Source organism: Chrysemys picta, chromosome 1 (assembly GCF_011386835.1).
Source record: "Chrysemys picta bellii isolate R12L10 chromosome 1, ASM1138683v2, whole genome shotgun sequence".
NCBI classification, from domain to species: Eukaryota; Metazoa; Chordata; order Testudines; family Emydidae; genus Chrysemys; species Chrysemys picta.
The window spans coordinates 43,050,091-43,068,480 of record NC_088791.1 but is presented as its reverse complement, the minus strand read 5'-3'; positions in this window follow the sequence as shown (position 1 = coordinate 43,068,480).

The following is an 18,390-nucleotide window of genomic DNA, read 5'->3' as shown; positions in this document are numbered from 1 at the left end:
CTTCGCCAGTGGTTGAACAGGAAAAGGAAATCTATGCCTTTTGCAGTGCCAATGATTTGGAGAGAGCCAACAGATCATACCAGCAATTGTTACTTCTGCATGGTGCCTCCAGTTGGGAAAGGTGTGTAAAAGAAGAAAAAGTGGACTGTGCATTATCCAAACATTCCATCAGCTATATGCCCAGTACCCCACGGAGAAGGACTGCTGGTTCCTGATGCACCAGAATCATTCTCACTTGAGTCAGACGAGGAAGAGGACGAGGATGACGATGAAACTTCTGGTCACAGGACCCACATTTTCTCCCATCCTCCTCCTCTGAACCACACCTCATAACACAAGGTGAACTGAATGACCTTGTCAGGGATTTGGAACTACCCAAGAGTAAGGCAGAGCTGTTGGGCTCCAGACTACAGCAGTGGAATCTCCTGGCAGGTGATGTTAGGGTTTCCATGTTCCGTGACCGTCAAAAGGATCTTGTCCCATTCTTCTTCATGCAAGGTGATCTTGTAGCCTGCAACAACATCGATGGTGTGATGACAGCCCTCAATATCGTTCACGATCCAGATGAGTGGAGACTGTTCATTGATTCATCGAAGACGAGTCTTAAAGCTGTTTTACTGCATAATGGCAATGTTTTGTCATCAATTCCAGTTGGTCATGCAGTCCATATGAAGGAAACCTATGACAACATGAAACAACTTTTGAGATGCATAAACTATGACCAACATCAGTGGCAGCTTTGTGGCGATTTGAAGGTTGTTGCTCTCTTGCTTGGTCTGCAGACTGGATACACAAAGTACTGCTGTTTTCTCTGCGAATGGGATAGTCGTGCAAGAGATTCCCACTACATCAAGAAAGATTGGCCACTCTGACAGTCATTGGAGCCTGGGAGGAAAAGTGTTCAGCATCCACCACTTCTTGAATCAAGGAAGATTTTGTTACCACCCTTACACATCAAGCTGGGTCTGATGAAGAACTTTGTCAAGGCCATTGACAAAACACAAGCAGCTTTCAAGTACCTGCGTGGAAAATTTCCAAGGTTAAGTGAAGCTAAGTTAAAGGAAGGTGTCTTTGTTGGTCCTCAGATTTGTGAACTTCTTCGAGATGATGCATTTGACCATGCACTGCGTGGCAAGGAAAAGACGGCATGGAAAGCCTTCCAGTTAGTGGCAATAAATTTTCTCAGAAACAACAAGGCAGACAACTACAGGTTGTTGGTGGAAAACCTCCTCAAGGCATACAAAAGCCTTGGTTGCAACATGTCACTAAAGATTTTTTGCACTCTCGTCTAGATTTTTTTCCACCGAACTGCGGAGCAGTGAGCGACGAGCACGGTGAGCGATTTCACCAGGACATTGCAACAATGGAGAAATGCTATCAGGGCAAATGGAGCCCATCAATGCTTGCAGACTATTGCTGGACAGTGACAAGAGATGCTCCATTTAATGAATACAAGAGACAAGCCAAGAAGCGCCGAGTAGACACTGAATAGGACTAAACTATGTACATAATAGTTTTTGCCTTTTGTTTCATAATAAATTTTATTTATATAACCCTTTTGCTGATTTTTAAAGTGTTACATAAACAGGACAGGTGAAATATTATCATGTAAAGCAACCTTAAACACATGAAAAGACCTAGGTTTACAATTTATGATTAAAACTCTATCTACACAATATACATAGACATAAAATGTAAAAACTTAAATATCTTAGAAACAGTAGCCAATCAGTTGTTTTAATTGTCATATTTGAATTCAGCACATAAAAATACATAATAAATAGCACATTTTATCTCTGAAGCAGACGACTTCTCAAAAATTGTAGACCAGTGTAATTTGGCGGGAACTCAGAGAAAGTTAGCCAGACATTAAGTTCAAAGGGATGTGAGTTTGTGAGGAAAACAAAGAACTAAATATGTTTATTTTGTTTCAACATTAAATAATATCTGTTCTACCTCTTTATATGTATTGGAAGGATATAAACACAAAACAATTGTTTATGTTGTCCCAAGCAAATATAATTAGCTGAAACTGAAAAAATAAATGTAAGCTAAAGTTCTGGAAATATTCTTAAGCTATGAGATTCTTGAGATATAGTCTATCCTTCTTAGGCAGGAGGTGAAAGACACAGGTTGCTTGAGTTAAATAAATCAGAATGGACGAACCATACAATACTATGTTGTGGACAATACTCGTACACTGGCAGCGGGATAGACGACATAAACTAATGGATCTTTTCCATTTCTACTTGCTTTTATAATATACAGTATAATCCATCAAAAGCAATTGATAGATGACTGAGGCTGCTTCCATGACTTACCCTTTTGCCTCAGTATCACAATAAATATGGTCTGTCTGATTATCCACTCTTTGGAAACCTCTACAATTCTTTAGGCTTTTGAGGCCCAAGGCACAATCCACAGTCTCCCTCAAGCCCATGGAGGTTTGAAATCAGGATGCTTAAAGGGTGGATGCAATATGGCAACCTTACACTGGAACACAGACTGCAACCAGGAGGAGGCATGCGAGCCCAAGATCTTTTGCACCAGGAACCCATTCTGAAGTAAGTATAAGCTACAGTGAAATGGGAGGCAAATACGGAGGGGGGCAAGCCAGTGTTTGGAAAGTAGACTGAAGTGCAAATGCAGGATTCAGGGAAAGGGCAGTGTAGGAAATTTGGAGGTAAAGAAAGATATGGAGGTTGAAAGGAAAAAGGCAAGCAAGCAGTGTGTAAGACAACAGGGAGAGGAAGAGGAGAAAATAAAAAGGGAGAAAAAATGTACAGAAAATGAAAACAAACAGAAAAAAGAAATGAGGGAAAGTTGCTGGTAAAAAAAGTGTTTGTGTGAAGAGAATGGAAAACCTGAAAAAGGGAAGAAAAAGCAAGAAAACAAATACTCAGCTTTCAGGTCAGTAGTAAACATTGCTTAATTTATCCATGATTTTAAACACTTCATTTATTCTAACTGCGATAACGGGGGCAGGCAAACAGACATGGACCCTTATAGTTGCTGACAAGTTGTTCAATATGCCTGCAGAATGCTGGGGCCCAACTGCGCTGATACAGGTGAGAATTATAGATAAAATGTAAAAACAAGGCGGCCCTGATCACTTACAGTCATTCAAGATCCCATGGCACTCTTCATGATGAAGTGTTCCCCTGTGTTCTGGTCAAATTCTAAATCTGGGGCATTACATTCTGCCTACCTAAATGTCCCCGTTTCAGCTGAAGAAATTGCAAAGCCTGCCCTCTGTTCACAGATGTGCTAGACAGGAAGGTTTCCGGGCACACCTAGTTAATATTTTGCCACCCAGCTGCAGGAAAGGTTAAGATGATTTCCCTACCTTGAAGAAGTTTGCTCTTTCTGTTGATGTTGCTATCTTCTCCCTTCCAGAGGTGACTTACAAATGGTGCTGGAGAATAATTTGTTTGCATTTAACTAGACCCGCTTGCACCAAATGAGATGCACACAAAAACATTCTGGGAGATGTTGTTTAGGTTAGAATGAGACTTGTGAGTTTATGTAAGGGTCTGCAAGCCTCACACAAGTGAAATATTGGCAAGGTTATGTTACTACCTAGTTTAAAATCTCATGGGGAACAAGCAGCACCAGAAGCTTGCATTTTTCCTTGGGCCCATTTCCTGCTTGCAGGCTTAGTTCACATTCTGTACTATTCCCTTGAGTCTTCCCCATCAAGGCAGGCAAATAGTTTCCTCTGAAAGCTGACGGCCTCCTGTTTGACCTCTAAAGAATGTGATCCTTGGGTCAACTGCAGTGTATCCAGTAATCTGCTCTCCTTGAAGCTGATTGTAGTACCTTACAATGGAGTCCAGCAATGCAAGTATTTTCCTTATCTGATTTCCTGAGATTTGTAGCAGGATGATGGTGGTGCTGCTATGGGACCACCTGTCTGCTCACACTCAAAGCAAAGCAAGCACTTGCATAGTAAAAGGGGTCTGATCTAGCAAACCTTTCCCTATTGAATCAACTGGATGGTCCACGTGAGTAAGAACTGCAGGGAAAAGCTGACAAGGTAACCAAGATTGCTCTGCCTGGGCTGTAACAGAATGAGCAGGATCTAGGTGCAGAATTGCTGACTCACACACTACACTCCATTAGGAATGCCTTACATTACTTTTTCCTGTCATCAGCCATTGAAATGACTGAGCCCCTGAAGAGCAGAGATACTGCAGTTGGATGAATAAGGAAAGTAAGGAGATTCTGCCACCCTTACTCACACTGAGCAGTACCTTTCTCTAGTGCGATCCCATTGAATTGGGGGAGTAGAGTACTACACAACCTGAGCAATGTTGGCAGACTCTGGCCCTTTATCTTTTACATAGTTATCTGATAGTCCAGAAAGGTGGCTGAGGTTTATAGGCAGAAAGGCAGCCTATAGGGTACATGAGATTTTACGTCACATCTTTTTAAAAACCTCATAATTTCTGTTCTAACCCCATGTGTATATCCTCACGTAAAGGTTCTGGGTAATAGCATGGTCTTCGTGCTGCACTCTGCACACGTGCGTGGAGGGTAGCATGCAGATCCTGGTTGGGGGTGGGCAGGAATTGGGCCCCCTTGAATGATGTTCTTGAGAAGATTTGCCAAAAAACATATGGAAGACTCCGGAATTAGAGCATCTCTGAGTCTGCAGATGAAACAGCTTGCAGGCCAAAGAAGACCAAGACTAGCCAATCATCCTTACAGTGTGACCCTCTTAGTTCACAGTTCTTCAATATCAGAATTATTTGTATTTCCAATAGCATTTTCAAAGGGGCCACCAGTGGAAGCTTTACAAGATATTTTGCCTTCAGCAATACATTTTCTTTATACACAGCTAGATCCTGCCAGGTGCTGAGCCCTCTGGCCTGAACCAGCAAAGCACTTAAGCATGTGCTTAACTTTAAGCCCATGAGCAGTCCAATTAACTACCCACATGCTTAAAATTAAACTCTTGCTTAAATGCGTTGCTGCCAGAAAGTTCAACGCCCTGCAGAATCAAACCCCTAATGTCCACACGTCATTGGAGTTCTAGGACAGCAATTAAAATATAAACAAGCCATTGTGCTCTGCCATTGGCTTACTGTGTAGCCTTGAGTAAGTCCCTTGGTCTTTCTGGTTTAGTTTCCCTATCCGTAAAAGGGGGATAATACTCACGCACTTCCACACAGGGTGTTGGGAGGATTGATCGGTTACTATTTGTGCAATGCTTTGAGCATATAAAAGGTTACGTGTGATTATCCCATTGACTTCAGTGGGAGCTGAACAGGCCCATAAAAAGAAAAGGACACTCGTCATCCATTCAAATACTAATTGGGCCCAACCCTCTTTACACAATGTAATTAGACATGATCAGACCAATGACATCAGTTGTTCTGAAGCATCCAGCCACTGCTGCTTCAGTTAGAGCTTTGGGACTCCTCTAATGTCTTCACCCCAGGATAGATATACAGCTGCAACTTCAGAAAAGGGTTATGCAGTGAGTAACTGGAGTACCAAGTCTAAGCTCGTTAGCAGGTGTATATCTGGGCTGTAGGACAGCCAAAGGTCTGAAGGTTTGAGAGACTGCTTGTCCACAGTGGCGGATTAGCCACTGGGCCAGAGGGACCCATGCCCAGGTGCCCCTGATAATTGGGGTGCCCCAGAAAAATGGGCACCCCTGTGCCCCAACCCACACCTGCCCACCCACTCAAGCCCCCTTGCCCCACTCCTGCCCACTCCCCCTGGCGCTCCTGCTGGAGAGCAGGGGAAGCCCCGGTGCCCCAACCCCATTGCCCCCGCAGGAGCACCAGGCAGACTGCAGGTGGAAGGGGTGGGCCCAGGGCCCCACAAACCCCTAATCCGCTTTTGCTTGTCCCAGAACTTCTCTCCCCCGCCTTGCCTGAGCAGTCAATTCTCTGAAATTCTCCCACCACTGCACTAGTAGGGGTGCTGAGCTAGACTTGCAATGAAGGAGTTAAAGTATCAGGGTGCGGGGAGGGTCAGTGTAGACCAGAACTGCTGTTGGTGGAGCTGCAGCATTGGGACAATGGGAGCATTTTAGAAAATTATCCATGAAGGTATAACCTAAAAGGCCACATCATTTCAGAGGACTTGCTCCAAGTGTTGAGATAAGCTCTGTGTTGCTGCCTTGTAAGCATCCACTAGGTTCATAACATTCTGATTTTTAAAACAAAAATCTTTACAAATATGCCAAAGGCATTGAATCCTCCCTGAGGCCTTAGCCCATAGTAAGGTTGACATTTTAAAGCAAGTTACTTGAGTACAGAATGTTAGACCCCTTTTCGAAACAGGAACACGTAACTTTTATAGAGACCAGCACAATTTTAAAAGCAGCTCATCTGACTTGGTTGGAACTTTGAGCTGGGAACAACCATGAGGCAGTTCAACCACCGGATAATTTATTAAAAACAGCGTTAAAGAAATTAAAAATTGGGGTTTAGATTGGAGCTGCTGTTGCAGCTGTATCTATATCATCATCTGCATGGTAATATAGATGATCTAGGAAGTTTTCAAATGCAAACATTTTGGTTACCATTGGCAAGATTCCCTGGATCAGCTCAGCTCATCAGTTTTGGAGCAGGCCTCCCCATTGAAATCATTAAGGGAATTCTGCTCAATGACTGATAACACGATATATTCCATTATGTTTTTCTAGCAAGTTGAAACCTGATGTACTAGTAGTTTGTGCATCGAAAGGTGCTGGAACTAGTGGTGCTGTGGGTGTTGTCACACTACCTGGCTTGAAGTGGTTTCCATCATATACAGGGTTTACAATTTGGTTCAGTGGCTCTCAGCACACCCACTATACACATTGTTCTAGGGCCCCCGTGTGCATCGACCGAAGGATTTTTTTTAAAGTAGTAGAGTGAGGAAGTAGTGTACAACATACTACAAATAAATAACCTCCCACTTCAAAGCTCTAAATCCTCACATTGACCTTACCACTACATTGTGTCTTTGATTACATCTGGTTAGCTACCGGCACTTTTCTATTATTTGCTCATTTCCTTTCCCATTTTTGCAACAACTACTGTCGAAGACAATCAATAGTGTCCCCTTTCTCTTTTCCCACTACAGTTCAGGAGATAAGTACTTTTGTTTTGCATGAAAGAGGCTTTATTTCCTCATTGTTTGCTGTGGGATATTTGTCCATTTAACTATTCCTTTCAGAAAAATACATTGCACAAGAAAAGTGTAAGATTTCTTTTATCACCTTGTGCTCAGCCTACTGTATTTTAGGTCACTTTTTGCATGTAAGTATCTGTGCTGGGCTTAGCCGTGTCCAGTGACAAAGCATATTGCAAAAGTTCTTAATTTTTTTCATCTCACCTGCCATTATTCCTGACATATGAGAAGTAAATTCACTGAGGTAAAGAAAAGATGACTTTACTATTAACTAAGGGAGACTAAATCAGAAGTCCATCAAGCTGCTTTTTTCTTCCCAAGTAACCTGTCGGATAAAGAAACAAAGAGTGAAGCTACCTTTGACAGAGTTGCGAGCCAGACACCCTCACACTACTTTAGAAGAGAGTCATTTCATGATAAAAATACACAACAGTGAAAGATCTTCAAATCCCTGGGGTATAATTGAGGTGGAGCATCTTGATTCTGAGAGACAGAATTGTTGTCACCCGAAACAAGAGGTTCCCATAGCCAGTGAAGTGATGTGAAACTGAAGCTGCCGCTGTAAACAAACACTGACTAAAATGTCACAGTGGTGATGGGGGAAAGTAAGCTACTTTTAATGCAGTTCTCACGGTTTTCTTTTTTAGGAAAGCCGGCTCTCTCTATTCTCTTTAAAGTGTTTTATTAGGAAAGAGGAGGGAAATCAGAGAGACATTTTGCTGTACTTTCACTAATGTCATATATAAACACAATTTAAGGTTCAAGAGGGAAATATATATATTATCTGTTACAAAATTTCCTATGAGAAGAATTTGATAAAATAATCTATTCCAAAACTAATAACCCTTTTGTCCTTCAAGAGAAGAATCTGCAGTATTTTCCCAGCATGCCAGTCTGCAACATTCAGAATCAGTCTTAACTGATTTCCCGTTTAAAGTATATTCTCTTTTGACAGTACTTGGATCCACGGGGATAGATTTATTGATTTTTAAATACACACAAATCTATGACGGATAAATAGGCAGCTATAAGTGTTCTTAATGGCAAATGTTTTGTGGTTTGAAAGAGTTACCAAAACTGTAGCATGAACTTGTGGATTCCCTGATGTATCCTTGTCAAGGATGATGTTTGTATGAGCCTTGATTTCATTCCTATATATGTGTGTAATCGGCACTGCCTGAGATAATGCAACAAAACCCCTTATCACTCCTGTAATTCCAGCCTTTGTTTCTGTTTTACACAGTCTGCCAAGTGCTCATATGCGCTGCAGATAAGTTTGGTTGTTTGAATTGTACATAGTGTGCAGACTCCTTAATACTCTCCCAGCTCCTTCGCTAACTTTTGCAACCTATACGTTGGCCCTGCTCTCTCTGGGAAGATGACACATAGAGGAAAAGAAATGCTGATGAAAAGCAGACACACCCTAATATAACATCTACTTAGGCTGCTTGTGTGCTGAGACCACTGAATATCATGCTGATCAATATAGTCTCATTGTTTCCTTGCACTTCCTGTCAGTCTTTCTGTAACCAGCTGCTGACTCTTGTCTTAAACTTTGATTGGAAGCTGATTTGATTGGCAGAAGGGACGGTCTTTTGGTTGTGTTTGTACAGTGCTTAACACAATGGGGTCCTGATCCATGACTGGGGCTCCTAGACCCTATCATGCAAATAAATACTAAAGATATGTACAGTACACTATAAATACTGAACAGAGGGAAACATCTATTGGAATTCTCAACAGATGGTAATATCACCAATTTTTGACAAGCTTATACTTAAAGTATGACACCAATTAAGCACAAATTTTTAAATTCAGACACACGTGCCCAAACCATACTAGTCAGTAAATGCAATAAAGCACGATGAAGGATTCATTCTGCACAGGAATTCCCATTCGATCAGTACAGCGGTCCAAGAATTTAACTGATCAAGACAGCACAAGCATTTCATTTTAATGTAGTAGTTTTAATCATGTGCTTCTTTGGAAGGTTCCATGGATGGCACAGTGGTTAAAGCATAGCATGGGGCATCAGGAGAAATTGGCTTGATTCTGGACTCTGCCAGAGACTTCCTTTGGGACCGTGGTCAATTCACTTAACCTTTGTTCCTCGGTTTTCCCCATCTGTAAAACAAGGAATATAATGCTTTGCTTCTGTACAGGATTACAAGGGTGTTTGAGTCTTAATTGATGAGTGTTAGTAAAATGCTTTAGAGATCCTGAGATGGCAGGTGCTACAGAAGTGCAAAGGCTTATCAGTAATTAAAATGGGTTAAAAACTCTGTGACTAACATCTACATAATCTTCCTTTTTGCAAGCTCTCCTGAACAGGGCAGGAGCATGCTGCCAGTTTGCCTTACGTTAGCAGCACAGAAGGCCTGGGCAAAGATTTTGTTTTCCTCTTCTTTCTTCAGTATTGCAAAATGGATGCTACTAAATTAGAACCTCCCTGCCTTAGTAATAATAAAACCAGTAGGTCAGATTTAAAGTGCTCTGTTTGCCCTTGTGGTTCTTGGAAGAACTCCCGGACTCTAAATCGACAGTGCAGCTGTTCACAGAAAATTATTCAGAAAGATTAATAAATTCTGTAGCTGGTTCTCAGAATATATAGCAAGTCTGACAGTTTGAAGTACTATATGGATCAAGCTGTTCAGTTGAAACAGAGATCAGGCACCTTTTTACCATGCCACTGTAATATTTAATATATCAAATGTAGGTAGGAAACTATATTGGAATGTAAAAGGAAAGAAACCAATCTAATTTCAGCCCTATCCAGAATGATTTTTCCCCTAGTGTCCTAAGATGATCTGAGGGGCTGGGGATTATAGATTGTGACTGTCATCATGCAGCAAAAATGTTATCACACACTTCAGAACTATTGGCTGCCCTTGCTCAAATAAAGTCAGAGCTTTAGCATGCATAGAGATGAAAACAGGATGGCCCCTTTCAAACCAGGAACGATAGGCACAGGCAAGGCAGTAAGGTGAAACCAGCAGGGGCCAACCCACACAGAGCTGCCAGTATTAAATCCATCCTATAAACAAAATGCCTTCTATACTTAAAACCTCCAGAAGCCCTTTAGTTTTTAGATGCACCACTACCGCTTGCTTTGGTCTTGCGGTTGTTAGAGGGTTCAGAAATGGAATTGATCCTTTAGTGATTTAGACCTGGTCAAATGTGATGTTGCTCTTTTATCTTTGGGGAAGAGAAACTTTGGCAACAGTTCATGGCAGCCTAATGAAAAGTCTGATTTATTACATACACAGCGCTCAGGGACACGGGAAGAGATGATACAAGTTAGACGAATACTGGTTCTGTAATCACAACCTTGAGCAGGAGGGAATCATCCTCACCGAGGACTTTGTGTGCAAGTTTAAACCTCAACTTCTGATACTGTCAATCATACCAAGGCACATCTGGTATGGTGGGTTGGGACATGAACTGCTACAGAAACCAGAGAGTCCATTTCACTTATAAGCAGGCAGGATTAGCACTGGTTCTATAATTGAAAGCCAAAACCGTGGTTCACAGAAACTCCACGTCCTTACACGTAGTTCAGTAAAACTGAATGCACTGGGAAATGTACTGCAACTGGCTCTCCAGGATTCTGCTCATGCAGGAAAGTTGGGAGAAGGGATTTTGAAAATGTCAGAAAATGAAAGTAAAAAGTTTAACAGGTCAAAGTGGCCTGACTCAGGCGCTAATGTTTGCTCATCCAGCCTTAGGTTTCTAAGTTACTGGACACCCAACAAACTGATTGGAGCATGACATAGTATTTCCAGACATGGATAATGTAACTGCCCAGTTTAACTGCATGGTTTGGCACCCTGCAGTGCTTTGAGCTGCCTAGAAATAATTGCTGCTTCTGAGAATGAGACCCAGTAGCAAGAAAGAACAAAAACATTAGGTAAGATCCATTCTATGAATAAATGTGCTTAAGGTTAATGAAATCAGATTAAATTTTTTAAAAATGTACTCCCCTTACCACAGTATCTGAGTGTCTCGCAGTCTAATGTAGTTATCAGCACCCGTTTTTCATCACTTCTGATTACATACTATTATAACCATTTTACAGATGAGAAACTGAGGCACAGAGAGGAATAAGGGCTTGTCTACGTGGTACTCCTGTGAGCTCCAGCAGAGGTGTCAATTGTAATGCACACCAGTGTCTCACACACTAACGGGCTCATGTGGGCCCCACTGGCATGCACTAAAAATTTCAAACAGTCCTGCATTAACGCACACTAGGGAACTTTCAGTGCATGCCAGCAGGCCCACATGGACCAGTTAGCATGCAACACATTGGTGTGCATTTGAGTTTACCCCCCTGATGGTGCCCATTAAAGTATTGTGTAGACAAGTCTTAAATGACTTGCCCAAGGTCATGTGGAATCTGTGGCAAAGCAGGAAACGTGAACTTTGGTCTCCTGAGTCCTAAACTGGTGCTCTAACCACCAGACCATTCTTCCTCTAGGATAGCCAGAGAAGTCAGCAAATTCAGATACATGGGGCTCACCGTAACTCAATTCACTCTTGAGGCATTCATTATGGAATTACAATTAAAGCTGATTTATGCCACACAGGCACAGTCCTTGGCAAGGGGCTGTGCAGAGATGCACCATCCCTGAGTTTGTACCAGGAGACATTCTGTCTGAAGAAGGCAACATGCCCGATACCAATGCACAGAAAAGTAGCTCACTTTCTCTCTCTCCCCTCCCCCCCCCCATGCCAGTCATGCTCTGCAGGCCAGTGTGAAAGGGGATGCAGGCATGGCATAGAGTCAAATTCAGCCTGCCTTTTCTACGGACCACATGGGCAGGAGGGGAAAGCTCTTATGACTCTGTCCCTGCCCCCCAACACATACATTGCATATACATAGAAAAGACTTGCAAAGTCTGGCCCTTAATGTGTGTGCCATGTGGCAGGCAGGGCTAAGGTTGATGAGGGAAGAAATGGTTACTTACCTCACAGTAACTGTGGTTCTTCAAGATGCATCATCTCTACCTATATTCTATTGCTGGTGCACATGCATCCTACACACTTGAGTTTGGATTCTTTTGCCCAGCAGTGGTTGTTGAGGACCATTCCTGCACCTGGAGTGTCTTCATGCTTCCACCCAAGGCATAAAGAGCAGGACGACCTAATCACTTCTCAGTTCCTTCACCAGCAGCCTCCATGACTTATCAGATTCTGTGATAGCAGGCAGGAAATGCAATAAACATGGACAACACATCTCAAAGAACCACAGTTACTGTAAGATAAGTAACAGCTTCTTATTCGAGTGCTTGTCACATGGATTCCACTTCTGGTGACTCAAAAGCAGTGACCCAGACCACAGGAGGTGAGTGATAGGAGTCTACCTAAACAATGATTGTAGCACAGCTCTACCAAAATGAGCATCAGATCTTGACACTTGGAATAATGCTGGGTAAATGTGTGCACTGAACCCCAAGCAGTTGCCTACATAGTTCTAGTTTTGGAACATTTCTCAAAGAAATTCAGAAGCTGCTTGCACTCACAGACTGAACCTTCACTCTCCCTGCTGGGTCTATGTTGGATAACTCATAGTACAGTAGAACCTCAGAGTTACGAACACCAGAGTTATCAACTTACTGGTCAACCACACACCTCATTTGGAACCGGAAGTACGCAACCACGTGGTAGCAGAGACGAAGAAGCCAAAATAAAACAAATACAATACAGTACTGTGTTAAACGTAAACTACTAAAAAATAAAGGGGATGTTTAAAAAAATATTTGACAAGATAAGGAAATTGTTTCTGTGCTTGTTTCATTTAAATTAAGCTGGTTAAAAGCAGCATTTTCCTTCTACATAGTAAAGTTTCAAAGCTGTATGAAGTCAATGTTCAGTTTTAAACTTTTGAAAGAACAACCATGAAGTTTTGTTCAGAGTTATGGACATTTCAATTACGAACCACCTCCATTCCTGAGGTGTCCATACCTCTGTGGTTCTACTGTACAGCTTAATCCAGTTACAGCATGTGTTAATATGGCCTGATCTTTTACCCTATCTCCATAACTTATGACCAATCTGGGGGACATCTTAAATGGCTTAGTTCTATCTGAATAGAGTGTCCTCTAAGAGCACCTAGGGTGTGAAGCTTATTATTATTATTTATTTGAATTACCAATGCTTGGCCATGGCTTTGCAGCAAGTATAGGTAAGTTTGGGTGACTAACACTGATGGCTAGGTAAGCATAAGCAAGTTTCTCTCTTTCTGGAGGCAGAGTAGTAACAAGGGCACCCCAAGAACCATCATGGGGAAATACTCCCCTTTGTGTAGATAAAAATGGCTTATTGTAATGATTTCACTTGCTCAGCATTTTCAAACTGGGAGGAAAACTGATGAATGGCCCTTTGTGGCAAGCTATTTATGGGAAGCTGGGCTTCCTGAAGAGCCCACATGTTTGAAGGTTGTCTAAGTAGGCTCGCCAGTGGGGACATATCTGTCACTGACATCTGTGATGGCAACAGTGGCAAATTTGCTGCCTTGATGATGATGAAGGGCTGATGATCAGCCAAGATGGTGGATGCGGATGACTTTCTCCTGTGGAATTTTTGGTGCTTTCTTGTGTAGGCCTGAGGGGGATATGGAGTGATGTTTTGTGAAGAATATTCGCCCACGGGTGATAGTGTTCTCGTCTTATCATTTTTCTGTCCAAGTTCATTCGAGAGCATAGGGATCATCTTGTTTCACCCACATAGTTATTGGGGCAATGAGTGCACTGGATGAGGTACACACGTGATAGGCACACATAGGACCCATGGATCTTGAAAAGTGTATTGTGTATCTGTATGTATGTGGTGTGTGTGTGTTGATCATCACAGCACTGGAGATATGTCTGCAGGTTTTCCATCTGTTATGGGAGGGTTGGGTGCCACTTTGAGTTGGGGTGTCCTGGTCTGCGGGCAGCTTGCTTTTGACGATGAGTTTGGCAAGGTTGGGCAGGAGGGGAGATTATTTGAAGGCCAGAAAAGGAGGTTCAGGAAAGATTTATTTCAGAATGCAGTCCCCATTAAGTACGTATCGTAATTGTTTAATGATAAAGATTGCAAGAACTGGGTATGTTTAGTTTGGAAAAAGAGGAGATGTGTGTGTGGGGGGGGGAGAAAGATGTGATAGTACTCTACGAATACTTGAAATCTACCATAAAAAAAAAAAAAGGTGGAGAAAAGTTGTTCGCTTGCCACAGAAGGCAGGACAAAAGGCAATGGGTTCAAACTACAGCACAGCAGATTTAGATTAAATCTCAAGGAAAACTTCCTAACTGTAAGACAATGGAATGAACTGGGGGTTGTGAAAGTTCCTTCACTGGAGGTTTTCCAAAGGAGGCTGGATAGCCATCTGTCTTGGATGGTTAGACAACAAATCCTGCATTGGCAGGGGGTTAGACTAGATCCTTGTGGTCCCTCTAATCCTATGGTTCTATGATACCCCAGATGGATTCCAATGCGGGGTGGTAGGTGATAACTACGGGGGTGCAGTCAGAGGCTTTTTTCCCCTCTCAAGCTATTTAAGTGGCCTGTTCCATGATGAGCTCTATTTCTCTGGTGGAGCATCCTTGTTTGCTGAAGGCAGTTTTAAGCGTGCTAAGGTCTGTATCCCCAGACTTTCTCCTCAGAGCACATTCTAAGGTATCTTGCCTGACTGTAGATAACATTGCTTAGTGTTTGGGGTTGTTACGGATTTGTGAAGTGTGGAGATCCGTGAATTTCTTGTAGAGAATTGGCTGTAGGATGAAACCAGATAAATCACTATGCTCTCACAAACTCTCACAGAGAAATGATAAAAGACAAAACCACCACAGCACTAGTGGGCAAACAAACGCAATCATTCCATATCCAACCTCAGTCCTTGTCCTCAAAGGAAACCTGCACTATACCTTCAAAAGACGAGCCTGGGATCTTAAATTCTTAACTTTGCTAGAGACACTAGAGACACAGGATTTATGGCATATTACAACACTCTAACCCACTAACTCCCCTTTTTTGTCCTATGACTGTAGAGATGTTAGTGGGCCACTTCATTTTGAATAGCCTCTCACAATATGAGTTACTCATACTGATCAATCTGTTCCACCTTGTATTTAAGCTGTGACTGAATATTTTCCCTAGACCTGACGAAGAGCTCTGTGTAGCTCAAAAGTTTGTCTCTTTCACCAACAGAAGTTGGTCCAATAAAAAAATATTACCTCACCTACCTTGTCTCTCTAATATCCTGGGACCACCATGGCTACACCATCACAAACAATGAAAACTCAACCTCATCTCATGAGTTCCTCTAAGCTGTCTATTGAGGAAACCTCCCTACTGGCTTCAGAGACTGGAGAGGAGAATGAACAGTCCTCCTCAAGAGAAGTTGTACCAGATGGTGTGCTTGGAGCATCCTCAAACTGTTCTCTGGTTGGTGTCACTTATGTTGCTCTTTACTGGTGTTGGAACATACTGCCAATGGAGATACCTTAGCTACTGCCACTAGTGGGGAGTGTGGTACCCAACAAACCAGTAGGTCCTTTGATGCATATAGGAATTTGGTGCTGAATATGTCTGTGCCTAAGTCAGATGAGTGGTTGAGGTCAGTACCAGAGTAGAGTGTACCGGGAGCCTTGGAGCTAAGAGGTGATTTTTGTAGCATCATGGAACATGGTCTAGAGGCACAGTCACTGGCACCTGACTGGGTATCAGAGACCCCTGCTGGGCCTTGTGCTATCCTTTTCAACCAAGGATTAAGAGGATGTGTGGCTCTTCAAGGAAGGAGCCTTTGCAGGAGACCTTGATCTCTCCTCTTTCTGGTCTGAGTGCCCTTTGTTGTTCTTCTCCCAGAGCAGGAGCACCTATTGCTCAGAAGTTTCTGCCCAAGGCATTCCGAAGTCTGCACTGACCGCTCCAGCGGAAGAAACATTTTCACACTAGACTCCTAGCTCTTTCAGTTCTCTTAGAAAAGAATTTATATATGGCACATCTTTCAGCTTAGCCCAGACACACTAAACATCTAGTGTGACCATCATTAAGAGGCATTACTGACTGACATTAAGGACAATTCTTAAAGCCTGGAGATTTGTGTTTAGTTATTGTGACTGATCCCATTACCAGAGCAGACTTTCAGGGAAAATAAATAAGATTTCTATTTAAGAAGAAAGGAAATTAACTGCTAAGTCTCAGGTTACAAAACAATGGGTAAACTACACAGCAAGCGAAGAGGCTTGAAGACTGCAAGTTTCAACTCAGACACTGGCAGTGAGCAGCAACTGAAGGCATTTGGGATCACCCGGCTTTTTACGCCCTTGACTGGAAGGGCGAGAACAATCAGGCTGCAGCCGTGGTCCCCAACTGACACTGCTAGCCAAAAGAACCCAAACTTGAGCATGTTTGGCAGATGGATACAGACAATGGAATATATATGTACAAGAAGTCAAACAACTGAGATTTTCATGTAGAGAAGTAAACATGCGATTGTTTGCAATTTCTTTATGGTGGAGTGAGGTGGAGGAAAAGGAAATTTTGGTACAAGGAAGTGAGCAGCACTTGAAGGAAACCTCTAAATACTGCAGGAGGTTCTGCTTTCAAGAGATGGTATTCTCCCGATTTCCACTGAACCACTACCCTGCCTAGTAAGCAGTTGGGGAAATAGTTGGAAATGCCATTGTTCAGATGCAATATAAAACTCAAGTCCCAGAGATTCCTATTCATTGCAGAACTTCTATATGAAGGTGTCCCCCTTAATGGTCTAGCTAAATTGCAGTTTGGTAAGAAATTTTCTACTTATGATTTCAGTTACATACAATACCATGATTATAAACTGTTGTGTAGCATTGCACCAAGCTGTTGTGAAGCTGGCAGGCCTCACCTGAAACCCTCTTAGGAATAAATTGCATTCCCATTGTATTTATCACCTTAAGAGTATTTGGGGACAAAGGGATATATGTGAGTATCTTCTGCACATTCTCATCGCATTTATCCTTCTGAAGTTACACTCCAGACCATGTTGCATCCTAAACAGAAAATTGTAATTAGTAGCCACCAATATTTCCCCGTCATTATATTTTCCCAACTTTGCAAGGAAGTCCTCAGAAATGCCTCCCATCCCCCTGCCCAAATGCAAGTTCAGCATCCAAATGGTTTGATTCAAGCCTATCAAAATAGGCAGTCAAAACCAGGGGGGTGGGGGAGGATTATTTTCTTAAGTCTTCTATACAGTCATTGCTTCCCTAAGCAATTTTAGCCCAAGATGTATAACTTTCCCAAAAAGTACACCATTGACAATACTGGCTTTGAACGAAAGAATCAACGTTAGCTATTACCAGCATAGTTGCAGCACTTACTGAGTACATAATGCTTTATAAATAGTAAGCTTCAACGTGTCTGAAAGGTATGTATTATTCCCCATTTTAGGGAAGGGTAAAAGTGAGGAACAGAGGCTGTGCAAGTTACCCAAGCCCAAACATACAGCAGGCTAGCTGAGGAGAAAGCAAGTGTCCTGACCCACCATAAAAGTGGTCTACCTACTAGGCTACTCTGCAAATGGCTTTAAAATTCAGCACAAGTATCTTTTATATAGAAATAACTCCAGCTATGCTCAATTTCTTGACAACGAAGCAGTGAAATAAGCAGAATGTGTAATGCTTCTATTTTACCCTCAATGTTCTTGTTACTTTCAAATCTCTGCTTCTAAAACATCCATGAAGCAACCTTACTGTATTCAGTCAACTGCTGATTGTATTGGAAAGTAGCATATACTGATGAAGTTTATTACCTCTTCTCCTTAGTGAAGAGTTTTTTTTTAAAAAAAAAGCTTCCTTCTTTACTATGTAAACATGCGCAGAAATACTAAACAGATGGTCAGAATATAAAGCAAGGTTGATGCCAGTGTTTCACCAAATTGAATGAAAACTGCAGTTCAAATTCTATTCTTTACTCTCCCAGCCTCAATTCTCTCCTTTCACTGACACCCTAATTCAAGCCTCAGACAGGAAACTAATACACAATAACTTAACCTTGTCTTGTGATGTTGTAACATGACAGTGTCCTATTGTGGGGGAAAAAAGAACCAAGTGTTAATTTCTCCCAAACATCCCTTAAACAATTTTTTGCTGTACTATAAATAAGACTTTATCACTGTACTTTAACTTCAGGAACTTTACTAACTAGACCAGGAATTCCTCTAACGATTAGATAAAAGCTGTTGTGATGAAAAGGCAAAAAAACCCCAAGACTCCTACACACATTTAACTCTTGAAA